Here is a 7,637-nt window from a genome sequence, read left to right as displayed (position 1 = left end):
GACCTCAAAGATCTATCGGACGAGAGTTGAACTCAAGACCTATTATTGAAGAGGGAAATGTCATAACCAATCTACCACACTTGAGAGAGAGAGAGAGAGAGAGAGAGAGAGAGAGAGAGATTTCCGAACCTACCAACGTTAACAATGAATTTATTATTATACAATGAGGGCTAGGTGTACTTATATAGTCACCTTAGATAATTTCCCTACCCAGAGTTTCACAAATAAGTAAAATAACTATCTAGATCCAATATAAATATTGGGATCACATTGGGCCATTCACTTGAGATGCCATAACTTTAACATCCTCTTTGGCAATGAAGAAGCTACCATGGACACCCCAATAGAGGTACCTTCCAATAGATACACCTCGGTTTTGCTACCCTCAACTTTTTACCTTAGAAGAATGGCATCTTGAGCATCGGTTGCCTTATAGAAAATTGAATTTTGGACCACATTGTGTCCAAGAATTCCCATTCATGAATTGGGAATACATCACGTCCAAACTTTCCTAGACAATGAGCTTCCTTGCCAGATGTATGTACCTTTTACTCCGACCCATAGGTTCAAACACCGATAACTTGAGCTCCAACACATGGGTCCAAACATTTGTAGGGAGCTTCATTTTGCCCCTCTCTACTGCTCACAAGCCTCTCCCTTGTCGAAGCTAGTTGCGGCAACCGCCAACTAACTAGAAATCCGATGTTGTGGCCGTCACCATGTGTGACATGCCAATCTCCTTTGTCAATTCTTTATCATCGTTATCTATGTCCATCTTGCCTTTGCCTTTGTCCTCTTGTCATTTCTTGCTTTTGCTTTTGGATTTGCATTCTTGAGCCAAACAAAACGTCATGTCACATGTATAACAATGGTTTCCGAACCTCGTGGGTATAAACGTAGTTAATTGAGTACTGGTATTGTCATCTGTTTCCCCTATCCTCTAGCGAGCACATGCAATTGTTTGACTTCACAATCATGATCCAAACTAATGGCTTCCTTGGGCATTCGAATCAAGCATAGGCTGCTAGATGGATGTTGGAGGATCCACTTTCCATAGCCAATAGTTGGTATTGATCATTCAAGTTGTTTGTTCTTGAGCGTGGGGGGCATCTTGAGGTACAAGATTTGGAAAATCTTTAGTCTTCCTTTCGTACTCCAAATGGCTTCAGAAATTTTCCAACCCACACCAAAACCAAAAAAAAACAATTGTTGCCCTCACAAACCTCATTCACACTTCCCCAAGCCACACAAAGGGAACCTCCTCCAATGCCCCTCTCTTGGGCCCCGACTCCCAAAGCTAAAAATGTTGTAGAAAACCAAGGGAGGCACTTGTCGGGGAGGGGGGTATCGTCGCTGGCAAGGGGATACGAAAAAGACGTAGCATCTTGGGATGCTGCTTGTCAGAAGGAGGGGGTGCACTTGCCTCGATGGCATTTTAGAATGCCATCCAAGGGCCACTTCACATCATCACTAGCATGCGAAGAGAGGAGCACACGACACACAAGTGCCGACTCCACAAGGTAATAAAAAATGCTGGCATTTTAGAATGTCGTCCACAAGGCTCCGACAATGGGTTGCTTCACAACACTCCAATGTTTTGGAAACGCTACAACTCCGTACAATAGGACGCCGCCGCTGCAAAGAAAGCCTCCTTTGCCTCATGCTCTCCTTCTCCAAGGTGCAGATTCTCTTCCCTTGTAATCAAAAAGCTTGAGGCTTTGATAGCATGTCAAAGTTGATATCTGGGGTGGGGTGTTCTCACTTTGCTTATGCTATGCCTTGGATGCCTAAATTTTGTTCGAGCGAAGAGTTTATGGAATTTTTCCCGGTGTAGGTTACACTCAAGGGTTTCCCCTTTTGGCTCTAGGGCTATGCTCACTCTATAGCCGCCATGTTGGGCAAGGTGTTGTTTATTCCAAAACTGGAATGAGTAAGATCGGGCTTGGACATAAAGATCTACATTCTATAGAATATGAGAAAATCCATTCCCAAATATTTGAATTTGAATATGGGCAGCTACAGCACCTTTCGGCAAGAGTTGGTGGTTGTCTCGTTTTTGAATGCCTGCTAGAAATGTCACAGAATTCTCCATTATGCTAGAGACTATCCAGAGGGGGATTCATCCTGCACTCAAAGGATCAAGGCAACTTGGAGGAGGATCAATAGAGAGGTTGTACCCCATGCAGAGGCATCCAAGACAGAAGAAAAGACATGTGGATGAGAAGCGACTTGCGAAGTGATGGCTGAAGAGATGGGCTGCCCTTCGATTGAGGTGCAAGAGAAACCTATCAAACCCTCTTATGAGGGGAGTGAAGAAACTATCATCCTCGCCGATGGGTTGCAAGATAAAGCAGAGATGCTAGATAATTCATTTGTAGAGGCTCAAATGCCCATTGATTCTGGTCAGTCTGAGGCCCCGGGGGATTCACTCTATATACAAAACGAGACGCCACCTGCGAGCGGACAACTTTGATAAAACCCCTATATACGACTCATATTAAAGAATATGACCCCCCTTTCTATGCTTATACGACAACCAATACAAAAAACTATCATACCCCTATCTTAGATATAAAATTTAGGTCTCAAATGATCTAACTGAGTAAAACTAGTCAAAGAGTGTGTAGCATAGTGACTAACAACGTACTAAGGAACCACTTTTCTTGATAGCTAGATGTACCCTCCATGTGTCTTATTTTGACTTTCAAACTATGTGCTCGTTCAATCTACGCACTAGCTATTCGTCTAATTATGATCCATCAAAATTACTCAAAAAACATGGTTATAAAGTTGTGTTAGGTTCTCCATGTAAATTTGCATCTATAAAAACTCTTTACAGCTTCCATCCCTCAACAAATAAACTATAATCACAAAACAAACAATTGATACACAGCAGTTCTTGCATGTATCTTTGTAGCTATTGACTCACAAGTTTGAGGGAAAACTCTTTTGGGAAGCTATAATTTTGAAACACAAAAGCTTTCTCTCATTTTTCCCTTTTCTCACTTCTCTCCCCCCCCCCTAAATATGATACCCCCTCCCTCATTTTAAACCTTGGAAGATAAATTATGGGGGCCTACCCCTAACTTATATGCTTATGTAGCTTGTAAAAAAAACCCCTCCCTTGCACTTATGTGGTGCAATAAGTTTTTCATGGTGAATCCCCCGAGTCTGAGGCGAATGCAATGGATGTTAAAAACATAAAGGTTTATCTTGTCAGCCATATTATGAACGTCTCGGGTAATATGACAAGTACTATTAGTCTAATTAAATGGAAGTAGAGAAAGTGGTGACTATAGCTATTTTTTCTTTTCTCTCAGCAGTATGTTTTTGGTGTACTGGTTTGGTGGTCAAGGGGTGTGTTGTGGTAGGGCTATCTCCTTAGTGGCAACCCCAAGCAGTCATGGTTCCCTTTTGCTTATGCTAGCTTCAGGGTGGCGCCTTTATCAACCGATGTGGTTTTGTGGGTAGGATGTGTTCCGTGATCTGGATGTTGGTTGATGCCATGGCTTGGGTGGAGCATGGTTGTTTTTTGTTTTCTTAATAAATATCTCCACTCACTATTGTGAGTTTGAAAAAAAAAAAAGACAAAATAAATATTAGGATCACATTGGGACGTTCACTTGAACTTTAACATATAAGCATACACCTATTAGGCAAAGAAAAATCCCCAAGGTGGGACGATCTGACTATGGAGTTCTTCATATAATTTTGGGAGGATCTAAGTCCTCGATCACATGGATGGCCAACCAATCCCTAATCAATGTAGCCCTTGACTCAAGCATTAATAGGGGCCTTATTAAACCCATCCCTAAGCAAATATGTTGCTCCCAACTAAAACATCGGTAGCCCATAACCATGATGTCAGTGGCCTACAAAATCATAGCCAAGTCTATTGCCCTAAGGCTCTCCCCCATTATGGATAAGGCTATGAATCTTCACCAACATGGTTTCATCAAAGGAAAGTCAATATATAATAACATCTTGGCAGCAATGGTCGGAATACAATGTGCATCATTCACCAAGCAAGAATGTGTCCTACTTCAACTAGATCTCGACAAAGCCTATGACAGAATTACTTGGTCGTTCATCGAGGATGTCATGAAATCTCTAGGCTTCGAGCCTCAGATGTGTTGGTTAGCTATAACCCTCACCTCTGGGAGCCATTTTGAGCTCTTGTTCAATAACAGATTTGTAGGTGCTTTCAAAGTCAAAAGATCGATCAAGCAAGGAGCGCTGGTTACAATGCTTGAAGATAGTGCTACTGAGAGGGGAGATCCAAGGCCTATCATTGCCTAACAATGACCAAATCTTAGCGAAGGTCTTTGCAAATGACTCCCTTCTATTCCTCAAGGCCTGCCCCTACATTGTTAGAAATGCTCTAGAAATCATAGGTACAAACATTCGCCGTGGCCTCTAGGTCAAATGCAATATTGAAAATCAAGATCAATCTCTTTGACAGAGAACGACTCTTTCGACCCATCCGTATGGATCGGAGAGGTACTTTCAAAAGGTAAGATTTTTTGACACCTTGCTCCTTTGTTGGGGGTCGAGGTAACACATAATCAAAGATTCCAATGGGTCTTGGACAAGGTAAGGAGGAAGATGCAAATATGGGAGTATGTGCTGCTCCCCTTCCCGAGCTACGGTGAAAGTGATCAACTCTTTTTTGCTCCCATACTGAGTCTTCACTAGCCCAATTCTCAAGCTAGCCAAGTGCCATTGGAAGGTGTTCCTAAAACTAGTAAAAAGATTCCTACGGAAAAATAACACCCAAGGTGCGGCACTTGGTAGTGGGCCCATTGGGAATCTGTCGCGAGACCACTAGAGCAAGGAGGCCATGCAAAGGCCAACTATGCCAAATTTCTCACGAAAATCACTAAGCAAGACCAGGCATGGGCGGTTATGACAAGGGCCATTATTGGAAAGTCAAAACTATTATCTCATGGTGGTCTATGGAATGGCCTTGAGATGCATGACAAGCTGCTCACCCCTAGATGGTCTCGCCTTAAATTGAGAGGAACAAAAGGCGAGTTGGTGAGGAAGTGCAATAGAGCATCGCAGCCACTAGAGTGGGAAAAGCGAACCAGATACTTCCAGAACTCCATCATCCACTGGTCCCCATGGCTTTCTAAAGCTGGAAGCATACCTTTGAACCCTTTCTAGAAAGATAGAGCCAAAAAGATGAACAATAAAGTTCTAAGACATTTGGCCCATTTCTGGACAGCAATTATAGGAGATGGAAAGATATAGATCAATTGGCTTCTCAATTTAATCTAAGTGGGACAGAAAGACTACTGCGATCAGAGTCCTGGAAGGGTTGTATGTCGGTGTGTGAGTCCGTGTTCAGGTGAATAGCCTGAGGAGGCACTTCATGAACCAAAAACCAAGGAAGTATACCTCTCTCTTATGGTCTCATCTGATTGGTTCTCTCCCCTCAACAAGCTAAGGGGGAAATGGTGGCCAGAGGCAAGATGGGTGGCGATAGCGAACAACATACGGTTTCCACAATGTCCTTTGGCAATGAACATATTTATATGGAAGGTATTATAGGGACTCTGCCAATAGGAGTGAAGATTCATGCCAGAGGGATTGGCTTGAATAGATGTTGTGGCTGCAACATGTCTTGTGCGGGCCTCCCTCATCTATTCACCGATTATTAGTGGTCTAGCAGGGTTTCAAGGACATGGAGAATAGGTTTCTTCAAGAGTGACTTTTTCCTGGAAGGAATCAGGATAAAAAGCAAAGATCTACTAGTAAGCACACAAATTGTCAGATTTTGTTACTTTAAAGAAATATGAAAGGTAGGGAACCATAGGGTGTTTGAGAATGCTCTTGTAACTACTAACTTCAAGGAGATCGTCCTTGAAAGTAAGAAACTAATTGTTTCCTAGACAAATGGTATCGAGCCATTAACGCCGCTCTGACGGTCTAGAACTTACCTATTGAGGGGTAGTTGGATGCCTCTATGAGAAGCCATTGTAACCGATTTCCCTCAAGGCTCAGCTCGAGCTTGAGGTTTCTTTGTACATTATTGTGGTGAATACAATACTTTGACTCACTATTGTGAGTTTTGGTGGAGGGGGGGGGGGGGGGGGGGAGATATTCAAAGTTTCATACTTTAGAAGGTCCACATGAGTTTAAGCTCACATTGTTTTTGTTGGCACTGCTTTTGACAAAAATGGATGGTGTAGCGTAATCAGTTTTTAGCCCGTGTACCCACAAAACTTCACATGCTTCCTTTTTACAACCTAGGAAAAAATAGTAAAATATTCTCTTGTTTTGGAATGTCAACATGAGCCTTAACCTTGTTTTTCTTAGATCCAGAATGTAGCCACGATCTTGAGAAAACATTGGAGGAAGAAAATCTTTGTAGTTCTTTGAGGCTCTCTCTCTCTCTCTCTCTCTCTCTCTCTGCACATTGATCCATGTGTCTCTACTTTTCAAACGGCACCATCTTTATTTTTAACGAGCGTCGCTCTTTTAATCGCAACAGCTTGTCGTTTTCCTCTATTCGGGCTATTGTCCCAACTCAACAGCAACTCTCCCACGCAGCTCTTCAATTGCAAGGCAACCCTTTGTTGTTTTCACGTATGTTGTTGCCATGGGTGGTTGCTAGTCAGGGGCTGTTAAAGGAAGATGTCGTGCTTGGTGGCACTTTGGTTGATATGTATACCAGATGTGTTGTGCCTTCACGAAAGCATGAGAACTACTTGATGGGAATCCTCTCGTGGATATCGTTACCTAAAATGAGTTGATTGCAAAATCTGTGCACTATGGTTGTATGGCAAGGAAGCTCTGGATGCCTTCCTTCCCCATATATTGTCATTTGCACGATATGGCCAACATGGTTATACCAAGGAAGCAAACTTTTGTGCTCATCATATCGAAAGTGATGGCCTCTATCCATATGCATAGCTTACACAAGACGTTGACATGGGTAGATAAGTCACGATGGGATTGCTACTTAGCGGGAGAAACATGTATGTGTGCTTGGAAATGCTTTGGTCGATATGTATGTCAAATGTGGTGCCCTCCTGAAAGAAGAAAGCACATAGAGTTCTCAATGAGCTTTCTATCAAATTGTTGTTTCTAGGAATGCATTGACTACATGATATACCCAACATGGCGTGGCAAGGAAGCTCTAAGCTATTTGAGTTAGATGTGACGGGATCGTCTTTCTCCAATTGCAATCACCTATGCATGCACCCAATGAAGGCATGTGGCTTTACGCAAGACTATAACATGGGTTAGAGAATTCAATATGAGATTGCTAGTCGGTTGCTGTTGCAAAAACATGATGTGCATGACAATGCATTGGTCGATGTGTATGACTGATTTGGTGGCCTTACAAAAGCACAAGTTCTTGATGAGCGTTATGTCTAGTGTGTCATCTCTTCGAATACGTTGATTGTAAAGGTTTAGGCGACAACATTGTGTTGGTTGCGACAATCAACAAATGAATGTCAAAATAGAAGGATACATAAAATAATTTGACTCGTTACTAATGACGATGTGAAACGAACGCATTGAAAATTGCATGCTACCGTGTGAATTCCCTTGCATTATAAAATTGGGGAGGACTGTGCAAACTCCTCCATGCAAGAAAACTTGCATGTTTTCTTTTTTTTCCAAAC

Source organism: Adiantum capillus-veneris, chromosome 19, assembly GCF_014529385.1.
Source record: "Adiantum capillus-veneris isolate H3 chromosome 19, ASM1452938v2, whole genome shotgun sequence".
Taxonomy (NCBI): domain Eukaryota; kingdom Viridiplantae; phylum Streptophyta; class Polypodiopsida; order Polypodiales; family Pteridaceae; genus Adiantum; species Adiantum capillus-veneris.
Note: the sequence above shows the minus strand (reverse complement) of the source record.